Source organism: Phocoena sinus, chromosome 4 (genome assembly GCF_008692025.1).
Source record: "Phocoena sinus isolate mPhoSin1 chromosome 4, mPhoSin1.pri, whole genome shotgun sequence".
Taxonomy (NCBI): Eukaryota; Metazoa; Chordata; class Mammalia; order Artiodactyla; family Phocoenidae; genus Phocoena; species Phocoena sinus.
The window spans coordinates 128,058,359-128,070,841 of NC_045766.1; the positions used below are offsets into that span (position 1 = coordinate 128,058,359).

Genomic DNA, 12,483 nt, shown 5'->3' on the forward strand with positions numbered 1-12,483 from the left:
TGTTCAGAATAAAGAAATTCCTAGCTTGAAATTCTGAAAGATAGAATGTTTTGAGAGAAGAGATAAACTTAAAAATGCTATAATTTTAACTATAATCACAGATGTTTTCAATCCTAAAATAAAGGGAGATGAATATTTTAAAAATGGTGTCTCTATAATGAAGTTATAGAAATAAAACAACATAGAAGTTAGGAGTTTAGGTTTTGGAGCCAGATTGCCTAAGTTTAAATGTCAACTGTTGCATTCACACATGGAGTGATACTGTCAAGTTACTCAACCTCTCAGAGCCTCAGTTTCCCTGCTAAGAAGTAGAAGATATACTTTTACCTACATTTTAGGATTTTGTGAGAATAAAATGAGTAAAGAACTTACCAAACTTACCAGAGTTTCATGTGTAGAAAAAAATAAATTATAGGTATCATTATTAGTTTTTTTTCCCTCAACTCCATGTCCCCCTATTCATAATACAGACTAGGCAAAGGACCTGGGCTGAGGTGTACATAGAATAGATTTATTCTGCCTCCTCATTCTGTACAGTTATTATAAGCAAACAGCCTGTGTAAGCACTAAGAAGCCTCAAGGTATTATTTAAAAGGAAAAGTTATAGAATACAGATAGCAAAGAATGTTATAAAATTACTGTGTACACACTAAGATAGTCAAAAGGGAGGCATAATCCAATTGAGCAGAGTCATACAAACAATATGCTTTTCCCATTACAGCAATATGATGAACGAGAAAAAGATAAACTTAACTATGTTCAGTAATGTAACACTGAGGGATAAAAAGAAAAGTAAATGGACTCTCATTTTTCTTGAGAATTATCTGATAAGAATAATCTGCAGAAGGAAAGGGATAGGAATGAACATAAATAGAACTGAAGATAAATGAACATTGGATGAGCAAACATCTAGGATGCTTTAAACAACTAAAAGCCTTGTCTTTAGAATAAATTGTATATGATTGGATAAAGATTTTTATTAAAATGTAGAGATTGAAAAGGTTCTGGAAAAGTGGAGAAAAACAAATGTCTTCCAGCATTCCAAAAGCGAAAAGAATGAATTCCACACTTAGCAGTATTATTAGTGGTAATAATAGTAATTGTGGTAGTAGTAGCAGCAACAGCAGCAGTAATAATAGTAGCTAATATTAATTGCATACTTACTATGGACTACCATAGTACATGAAATACTTAAATTGATTTTAACTTCAAAAAATTATATAAAATATGTATTATTATTCATATTCTACATATAAGAAAAATAAGGCTCAAAGAAGTTGAGTAACTTGACCAAAGTCATGAAAGTATGCAAATGTGGAGCAGAAATGGAACCCAAGCAGCTTGACCCAGGCGTCTTTGTTTTAACCCTGTTCAGTAATGAATATACTACATTTTTGAAGTGTATTTAACTTTAGTTTGCTGGGGCATTATGTTATAGATATCTAAAGTAAATAATATGTAGGCTTTATTTGAAAAACAATTTTGAGAGAAATAGAATGCATCATAACTTTTCAATCTGTCTGTTCTATTTCTTGCTAAGAAATAATAATAATATGACATTTGGTCAAGGTGACTTGACTTGCTGACCAAACATTTGCATGGTGTCTTTATTGAATTTTGTGTTGTTTTATTTTCCAGCTAGTTGCTTCATGACTCCTTGACATCTCTAACAAAAACTAATAGCATGAAAAACAGTGATAAATTGGGATTGTCCAGCACAGTACCAAAGTTGATGCTTCAGCATATTTGTTGATGGTGTAAAGACTACAGTTATAATAAAAGAGCTCCACCCATTTCTTATGTAAATTATTTGATGACACAAAGACTAGGGAGCTACTACTATATTGTTTGGAAGTTAGTGGCCTATTTTTTAAAACAATTTTTTCTCTGCTTTCCTTCTCTACTTACCTTGAAGTCAAAAGATCACTTCAAGGTGTTAGAAAGCCTGATTTCTATGAGTATGGAAGATTGGATACAGAATTCTAAATTGACAGTCTTTTACTTTCTGGATGTTAAAAATGCAGTTAATTAGTATCTGTTGAGAAGTATGCAATTATTTTCATGCTTATTCATTTGGAGGTAATGTGTCTTTTATCTCTGGATTCTTTAAAGATTTACTCTTTATAATAGTTTTTAGTAATTTGATAACAAGGCTCAATGGTTTTCCCTTCCTTTCTTCCTCTCTATCTCTTCCTTCCTTCTTTCTTTTTATTTATTTAATTTTTCACCTTATCTTTATTATTGACTAAGGTATAGGGTTGTAGTATGGAACATATTTTCAAACTCATTTCATATATACTTTCATTTTTGTTCTATTAATAGAGCCAAATTTGTCAATTTCACATAGTAGGTCTCCAAGGGATTGAACTGAATCAGCCTGAGATATATTTTTCCCTACTCAGAGATACTCCTATGAAACAATTTAAAATTCCAAAGAAATATATAGGAGATTATACTATAAAAGCAAATAATAGAAGTTAAAAAGCATGTAATTACATATTTTACCTGTGCCAATTTTCTGCTGGATTTTTGAGAAAATTCAGTACCTTATCTCTTGCAGAAACTCTGAATTTGACCTCTGCTATTCATTTGATTGTTCCTTCAGTAAGTTGCAAATGTCACTTTTTATCTTATGAAATTTGTACTAATGTACTAACACTTTCTTTTCCACATTTCTTTTGTTCAAAGTATAGCAATACTTTACATTAAAATCAATTTGATTAACAGAAAGAAAAAATTCTACTGAGATTTAGCCTGTATCGCTATCATTACCAGTAACATCACCAAAGGCTCACTGAACTAGAATATAATATTAAAGTGCAACTTAGCATTATATGGAAAAATAATTATTATACTCAAATAAGGAATGTTTTAGATAGAGAAAATAGCTTTATTCAATAAGGAAAATTCAGTGAAAAAAGTAGAATGTACTTTAGACTTTGAAGTAAGTCAATGAAGTAATTTCTTACATTATAATTCAACTCATAGACATAGGTAGATAATATCTCTTTCAGAAATTCAAAAATTTAGGAGTTTAATTAAAAACATTTTCATTTGGGGTCATGCAGAATCTGATTATTATTATTTTTATTCATCACATAAAGAAGGATCAAAATTTATTATCTTACTGAGTGAAAAATTATTTTGTAAAATAATTATAAATTATATCTTACTTTATAATTTGTACAATCTGCTCACACATTAAAAATATGACACTTATGAAACAATATTCTCAAGAGCAAAATGTGATATCTATTATAATTGAACTATTTTCTTGACTAAATAATTGATTTTGTGGTTTCTTTCTTTCTTTAGTCATTCTTTTTCTAAAAATGTGGTTCCAGCTACAAAATTTCATATGCCAAATTCTGGAAAGGTATCTAACACATAAGCTCATACACAGCCTTATTAAAACATCTGTTTCATACAATACGATCTGTGAAAGATATCACATTTAAAATTCTGCATTCCTGAAATCGATAAAGGAAAGGTTTGTAGAATAGAATTTCTAGCAAGAAATGATAGCATGGAAGGAGGCCCAAATTGGCTGAAATTGCTAACATAATCTAAAAATATGTACAGAGTAAGATGAACTAAAGCAAGATTAAAAGAGCAATGTTTTTATTCATTTTTTTTCTTCATACTTTTTAGAATTTTCTCATTTGTTTGAAGCAAAAGAAACTTTTTGGACCATGTCCTTTAAGGCCTGTTTCTCTTGCTGGTTCCTTAGGCTATAAACGAAGGGATTCAATAAAAGGGTAACCAAGGTATCGAGCACAGCTACTCCTTTGCTTAAAGTCACTCTATCATTTGCTGATGGTTTTATGTACATGAAGATGCAGCTGCCATAAGAAATGGGAACTACAATCATGTGGGAAGAACATGTAGAAAAGTCTTCGGTCCTTAGCTGAGCAGGAGGGAATTTGAGAACTGTCTTGATGATATAACCATAGGAGAGAATCACTAACATCAGTGTGACCATCAGTGCCTTTCTTTTTTCTTTCTTCCTTCCTTCCTTCCCTCCTTCCTTCTTCCTTCCTTCCTTCCTTCCTTCCTCCCTCCCTCCCTCCCTCCCCCCTGTCTCTCTTTCTCTTTTCTTTCTTTCTCTTTCTTTCTTTCTTTCTTTCCTTTCTTTCTTTCCTTTCTTTCTTTCTTTCTTTCTTTCTTTCTTTCTTTCTTTCTTTCTTTCTTTCTTTCTTTCTTTCTTTCTTTCTTTCTCTGTGCAAGATACGTATGTACATGCACACAGACAAAAAGTCTTCAGGCTTGCATAGCCATATCGTCTTTCTTTTTTCTCTGTGCATGTAGGTTTATCCTGCTTGGAGTTTGTTGAGATTCTTGGAAATGTAGGTTGATAGTTTTCATCAAATTTAGAACACAATTGGCCATTATTTCATTAAATATTTTTCTGGCTCCCTCTTCTTTCAGGCACTTCCATTACACAGATGTTAAACCACTTAATATTGTTCTAGAAGTCACTAAGTCATTTATTTTTATTAGACTTTTCTCTCTGTATTTCATTTTGGGTGGATTCTATTACTATTTCCACTTTTAAATCTCTGTTTTTCTCCTCTTCTCTCCCCTTTTCTTCTCATTATGCTTATGCTTTTCTTTAAATAATGGAGTACTTGAATATAATTATAAAGGCTGTTTTGACATGTTTGACTGCTAATTACATCATCTCTGACGTTGTTTTAAAATGTAAGTTCTTTTATTATTCAGTTATGACAAGGCCAACGGATCAAGAGACAATTGCCATTGAAAAGATAACTTACTATATTCACAGTCTCAAGAGGATGAGGCATACCACTCCGTGAGGGGTCACACAGGGTCAGTCAGGAGGCAGTGAGAGTGAGGGGAAAACGTGGACACCTTTGTTGTGGTTTTTGTCGGAAATATAGGAGAGTTGGTATAAGAAGGTTTGGAGCTGGCTATTTTGAATAATTTGAGTAATGCATAAGGCTTGTCTCTAGTTGTCTGGTACCTGGCCCTGGGTTGATTAGGGCAGTGGAATAGTGGCCCTGAGTGAGAGAGCCTGAGAAAGAAGTTGGTTGGGGTGTGCACTCAGGATTTGTTAGTTTGCATGTGAAAGGTGTGTTTCCAGATAAGTCCTTTACTGTCTCTAGGAATTGGCTGACCCTGGAAGGGCCAGTCCCTCCAGGGTCAGCAAGGCCCCAAGACATCAAAGCATCAAATACAGAAACTAGAAAATGTTGTTGTTACAGATATCTCTGTATCCACACTTATACGGATTGATTTTTCTCCTAGTTATGGTAGTATCTCCCTGCTTCTTGGACTGTTTAGTACTTTTTGATTAGATGTTGAATATTGTGAAATCAGACTCGGGTCTGGAAACTTTTGTGTTTCTTTAAGAGTGTGACTTTTGTTTTGGTAGGCTGTTAAATTACTTGCAGATTAGTTTTATCCCTTTGATTTGTGTTTTAAGTTTTACTAGAATGGGTCTAAATAGATGTCACTCCAATAAGGTGCTTTCAGCCCTAATACCAAGGCAGAAATTTACTTTTCTTTATGGGATCATTTTTTTCCTTATTAATGAAAATCATGAATGCTTACAATACACTAATAACTGTACTAGAACTGTGCAACAAAACATGGAAAAGGTGAGACACTATTTTCTCATAAAACTGTTAAGTAGAGTTAGGCATGTGAACTAAATATTTGACTGACAATGGCACATGAAAAGTGTGATACTGTACAGATATTTGGCCAATAATAAAGTACACAAATATGATAATACTTAAATTACAATGGATTCAGAGTAGTAAAGCCTGGAATAGTCTGGTAGGGCTTTACAAAAGGTACATGCTTTAGAATTTGAGTGTCTCTTATGTGTTGCTAGCCTAGCATTATTCTAGGTTGTAGAAATAGCATGACAGAATACATCCCTGGCTAGAAGGAGCCTATCATCTTTTGAGGGAGAAAAACAAGTAAATAGTACTACTAGAAGGATAATTTTTTGTGCTATGACAACAGTAGATATGTAAACTAGTTATTAGGCATCAGGGAAACCTTCCAAGAGAAAGTTGTATTAACTGAGACCAAATGATTACTAAAATTCAGTCAGATAAAGGAGCAAGAGAATAAGGAGAAGAGTTAGAAGTGATTCATAGCAGAGGAGATGGCATGAGTAAAAACTTAGTGGCACAAGAATAGTGAACATTTGTGGAATGAAAAGTGTAGTAGTTTGGTACTGCTGGAACATGGTAGTTAGAAAGAATGAAATGTGGTCTATAGCAAGACTAGATAGGTAGACAGAGGCCATATAATGGAGTGTTTGCAATATAATATGAAAGGGATTGTATCTTGACCTGAGAGCAATGGGATCACTCAAATGGTTTTCAGTAGTGAGTGTTATACATATGGAAAGATGCATAGTTAATAAATCTATAAACATGAAGCTTAGGAGAAAGAGCTGAGATAATATTCAATGCTGAACCTTGAAGGATAAAGAGAAGATGCATCATGTGTATTACGTTGCTAGAGCTGCCATAGAAAAGTACCACAAATTGGGTGGCTTAAACAATAAGAACAGTTATGAAGGCTAGTGGTTTGAGAACAAGGAATTGGTGGGGTTGGTTCCTTTTGAGGGCTCTGAAAAGAAATCTGTTCCATTCCTCTCTCCTTGGCTTGTAGATGACTCTCTTCTCTCTGTGTCTTTACATTGTCTTCTCTCTCTACATTTGTATGTCCAACTTTCCCCTTCTTATAAGCACATCAAACATATCGGATGAAGGCCCAACTTAATGAACTCATTTTATATTGATTACTTCTATAAAGACCTTATACCCAAATAAAGTCACATTCTGGGGTGAGAAAAGCTAGGGCTTCAACGTATGAATATTTAAAGGACACTATTCAACCCATAAGACCATGCATATAAGAGTTGGAAAGGGAGAATGACTAAGCTGTCCAAACACACATAATGGTTAGAGATAATTAACTCACATTCCTGTAGTTGCAACACCTATGAAGGAAAATAAAACAGATAAACATAGGAAGTAAATAATGCTGACAGTCATTATAACATAATAGATTAGCTCTGAGAAAGTTATGAAGTAGAAAAATTTTGCATTGAGACATCTTTCTCTGCTGTGTTGAGAAATGATGATTTTTAGAATTCCACTGCCCATTTTGGTTTATAAATTCTCCATTTAAAAATGAATTACAGTTTCATCCCTCTAGGGGTTGGTTACTAGGCTATAGGACCACTGATATTATTTTTGCCTTGTTACCAAATAAAGATAATGGTCATTTTTATCCACTTCTTTTAGCCTTTAAGTCAGGGTGTGATTAAATAAAATTCCATGAATAACTTGATCACTATGAAATGAAATCTGCCTCACTACGTTTGCATTCAGTTGGTTACATCAGCTGCTGTTTCAAAGTTCTTCTCTCAGCAACAATAAAATACTCAGCCTTGATATTCCCATAGAGAATAGAATGAATTCTTTTGACCTGGAGCTATAACTAATGGCAAAGTTGTAGAAAAGTCACACCCATGTTAAAATAGATGCATTGCTCTTACCTCTAAAAAGACAAGCATTATTAAAAATGAAGTCATGTTTTAATATTTTTTCAGCTCAAGAATTAAGTGCTAATTTATTTCTTCCCTGAATTTGTTGAAAACTATTTTATTGCTTGAGGCAGTACTCAGGAAATCAGGATTCTGGATTTTGACTTGAGTCCACCATTTTGTATTATGTTTTGCAGGTTTTGGCTTCATTGTGTTTTCCCACAGCTTCCTAGCTTTCTGCATAAAATAGGCCAGTTAACAGGAGCCTTAACTATCTAAACTTTAATTACATAAGGAGAGACAGACTCGATTTGCTACCGTTCCTAAAAATTCTAACTTAGGACTGATGCCCATTCCCCATCAATTAACTGTGTCCAGGTGTGGAATCTTGGAGAAAGATACTGCCCATCTTGGGTCAGATAATGATTGCTAGAGAAAGCTATCATGAACAAGAGCTATGGAACTAATTGCACATGTGAGCACTCGTAGGAAACATATGTATGGATTCAAAGAGAGGTGAAATATGAAGGAGCAAAGCAATTTTCAGAAAACTGAATGTGCTGAGTAGATATCTCCTTAAATAGGTATCCCACAATTTTGTTTCTTTAAACCTTGATTAAATTATATATTCATTCTTAATTCATTTTCAGTGAAACCTTTTTGAGTATCTCTGTGGCTGGCACTGCTCTAGGGTTTGATATAAAACAATAAATAAAACAAAATCCATGACATCATGTTGCTTACTTTCTGGTGTGGGGTTAGCAGATGGGCAGTAAACAAATAAAGACATGAATTAAATACCTGCCCAATGGTGTAAGAACCGTAGAGAAAAGTTTAAAAAGTAAATAGGGAGAGGAAAAACTAAATTGACAGTTCAGGTGCTGTGTTATATTTGTGATTAGCAAGATCTCTCTTTCTGATAAGATGATATTTAAATAAAGACCAGAAAGAAGTGAAAGAGTGACCCATGGGGCTCTCTGAAGAAGGAACATTCTTGTTTCAGGAAATGGCATATTAAAATCACCTAAAATGAACAAAATTTTATTTTGTTCTTCATTTTTACTCCCTTTCCCTGTTTTATTATTATTTTGATGTCTTATTTTATATCATTTTTACTTTGTGTACCCCTTAACTACTTGTTATAGTTATAGATGATTTTACTACTTTTGTCCTTCATAAGTGGTTTTCAAAGTGGTTATATCATTACCTCTACTATATGTTTGCCTTTAGCAGTGAGGTTTTTTCTTTTACATATTTTCTTATTTTTAGCTATTGCCCTTTTTTTTTTTTTTCAGCTTAAAGAAATCCTTTTAAAATTCATTGTAAGGCTGGTTGGGTGTTGATAAACTCCTTAAACTTTTGCTTTATGGGAAACTCTTTATCTCTCCTTCAATTCTGAATGATAATCTTGCCAAGCAGAGTATTCTTGATTGGAAGTTTTCTCCTTTCAACACTTTAAATATATCATGCCACTCTCTTCTGCAAAGTTGCAGCTGAAGAATCAGTTGCTGGTCTTATGGGGGTTCCTTTGTACACAACTAGTTTTCTTCTCTTGCTTTTTTTTAAGATTCTTATATTTAAAATTTGACATTTTAGTGACAATACGTTTTGATGTGGACCTCTTTGGGTTTATCTTGTTTGGGACATATTGTGCTTTCTGGACCTAGATGTATGTTTCCTTCCCCAGGTTAAAAGACTTCAGCCATTATTTCTTCAAACATGTCTTCTTCCCCTTTGTCTCTCTCTTCTCTTTCTGGAACCTGTAAAATGAGAATGTTAGTATGCTCGATGTTGTCCCACAGGTCTCTTAAATTTCCCTCATTTTTAAAAATTCTTTTTTCTATTAGCTATTCTATTTGGGTGATTTCCACTACCTCGTCTTCCAGGTCACTGATCCATTTTTCTGTATCATCTAGTCTGCTGTAGATTCCCTCTACAGTATCATTCAGTTCAGTTACTGTATTCTTTGGCTGTGTGAGTTCTGTTTGGAACTTGCCTATATTTTCTATGTCTCACTGTCTTCATCTTTTATTCTTCTGGGATCTGTGTGCATTTTTTCATTTATTTTTAAAATCTTTATTGGAGTATAATTGCTTTACAATAGTTTGTTAGTTTCTGCTTTAGAGCAAAGTGAATCATCTATACATATACATATATCCCCATATCTCCTCCCTCTTGCATCTCCCTCCTACCCTTCCTATCTCAGTGCTCTAGGTGGCCACAAAGCACTGAGCTGATCTCCCTGTGCTATGTGGCTGCTTCCTACTAGCTATCTATATTATATTTGGTAGTGTATATATGTCCATGTCACTCTCTCACTTCATCCCAGCTTACCTTTCTCCCTCCCTGTGTTCTCAAGTCTATTCTCTACGTCTGCGTCTTTATTACTGTCCTGCCCCTAGGTTCTTCAGAACTATTATTTTTGGTCACATACAGTATTTGTTTTTCTCTTTCTAACTTACTTCACTCTGTATGACAGACTCTAGGTCCATCCACATCACTACAAATAAATCAATTTTGTTTCATTTTATGGCTGAGTAATACTCCATTGTATATATGAGCCAGATCTTCTTTATCCATTCATCTGTTGATGGACACTTAGGTTGTTTCCATGTCCTGGCTATTGTAAATAGAGCTGCAATGAACATTGTGGTACATGACTCTTTTTGAATTATGGCTTTCTCAGGGTATATGCCCAGTAGTGGAATTGCTGTGTCGTAAGGTAGTTCTATTTTTAGTTTTTTAAAGAACCTCCATACTGTTCTCCATAGTGGCTGTATTAATTTACAACCAACCAACAGTACAAGAGGGTTCCCTTTTCTCCACACCCTCTCCAGCATTTATTGTTTGTAGATTTTTTATGATGGCCATTCTGACTGGTGTGAGGTGATACCTCACTGTGGTTTTAATTTGCGTTTCTCTAATGATTAGTGATGTTGAGCATTCTTTCATGTGTTTGTTGGCAATCGGTATATCTTCTTTGGAGAAATGTCTATTTAGGTCTTCTGCCCATTTTTGGATTGGGTTGTTTGTTTTTTTGATATTGAGCTGCATGAGATTGTATATTTTGGAGATTAATCCTTTGTCAGTTGCTCCATTTGAAAATATTTTCACCCATTATGAGGGTTCTCTTTTTGTCTTGTTTATGGTTTCCTTTTCTGTGCAAAAGCTTTGAAGTTTCATTAGGTCCCATTTATTTATTTTTGTTTTTATTTCCATTTCTTTAGGAGGTGGGTCAAAAAGGATCTTGCTGTGATATATGTCACAGAGTGTTTTTCCTATGTTTTCCTCTAAGAGTTTTATAGTGTCCAGTCTTACATTTAGGTCTTTAATCCATTTTGAGTTTATTTTTGTGTATGGTGTTAGGGAGTGTTCTAATTACATTCTTTTACATGTAGCTGTCCACTTTTCCCAGCACCACATATTGAAGAGTCTGTCTTTCTCCATTGTATAGTCTTGCCTCCTTTATCAAAAATAAGGAGACCATAAGTGAGTGGATTTATCTCTGGGCTTTCTATCCTGTTCCATTGATCTATATTTCTGTTTTTGTGCCAGTACCATACTGTCTTGATTACTTTAGCTTTGTAGTATAGTGTGAACTCAGGGAGCCTGATATCTCTAGCTCCCTTTTTCTTTCTCAAGATTTATTTGGCTATTCAGAGTCTTTTGTGTTCCCTTACAAACTGTGCAATATTTTGTTCTAGTTCTGTGAAAAATGTCATTGGTAGTTTGATAGGGATTGCATTGAATCTATAGATTGCTTTCTGTAGTATAGTCATTTTCACAATGTTGATTCTTCCAATCCAAGAACATGGTATACCTCTCCACCTGTTTGTATCATCTTTAATTTCTTTCATCAGTGTGTTATAGATCTCTGCATACAGGTCTTTTTTCTCCTTAGGTAGGTTTATTCCTAGGTATTTTATTCTTTTTCTTGCAATGGTAAATCGGAGTGTTTCCTTAAATTCTCTTTCAGATTTCTCATCATTAGTTTATAGGAATGCAAGAGATGTCTGTGCATTAATATTGTATCCTGCTACTTTACCAAATTCATTGATTAGCTCTAGTAGTTTTCTGGTAGCATCTTTAGGATTCTCTACTTATAGTATCATGCCATCTGCAAGCAGTGACAGCTTTACTTCTTTTCTGATTTGGATTCCTTTTATCTTTCTCTTCTCTGATTGCTGTGGCTAAAACTTCCAAAACTATGTTGAATAATAGTGGTGAGTGTGAACAACCTTGTCTTGTTCCCGATTTAGAGGAAATGGTTTCAGGTTTTCTACCATTGAGAACAATGTTGGCTATGGGTTTGTCATATATGGCCTTTATTATGTTGAGGTAAGCTCCCTCTATGCCGACTTTCTCGAGGGTTTTTATCATAAATGGGTGTCAAATTTAGTTATAAGCTTTTTCTGCATCTATTGAGATGATTATATGGTTTTTCTCCTTCAATTTGTTAATATAATTTATCACATTGATTGATTTGTGTATATTGAAGAATTCTTGCATTTCTGTGATAAACTCCACTTGATCATGGTGAATGACACTTTTAATGTGCTGTTGGGTTCTGTTTGCTAGTATTTTGTTGAGCATTTTTGCATCTAGGTTTATTAGTGATATTGGCCTGTAGCTTTCTTTCTTTGTGACATCTTTGTCTGGTTTTGGTATCAGGGTGACAATGACCTTGTAGAATGAGTTTGGGAGTGTTCCTCCCTCTGCTATATTTTGGAAGGGTTTGAGAAGGATAAGTGTTAGTGCTTCTCTAAATGTTTGATAGAATTTGCCTGTGAAGGCTTCTGGTCCTGGGCTTTTGTTTGTTGGAGAATTTTTAATCACAGTCTCAATTTCAGTGCTTGTGATTGATCTGTTTATATTTTCTATTCCTTCCTGGTTTAGCCTTGGAAGGTTGTGCTTTTCTAAGAATTTGTCCATTTCTTCCAGGTTGTTCA

General features: G+C 34.1%; 1 non-coding gene across 1 annotated transcript; it reads right to left on the minus strand.

Annotated features, from left to right (window-relative positions):
• Positions 1-445: 445 nt before the first annotated feature.
• LOC116753717 lies at positions 446-576 on the minus strand. Its single transcript, XR_004349819.1, has one exon. It is a non-coding gene; the product is annotated as a small nucleolar RNA SNORA51 (small nucleolar RNA).
• Between the last annotated feature and the right edge of the window lie 11,907 nt (positions 577-12,483).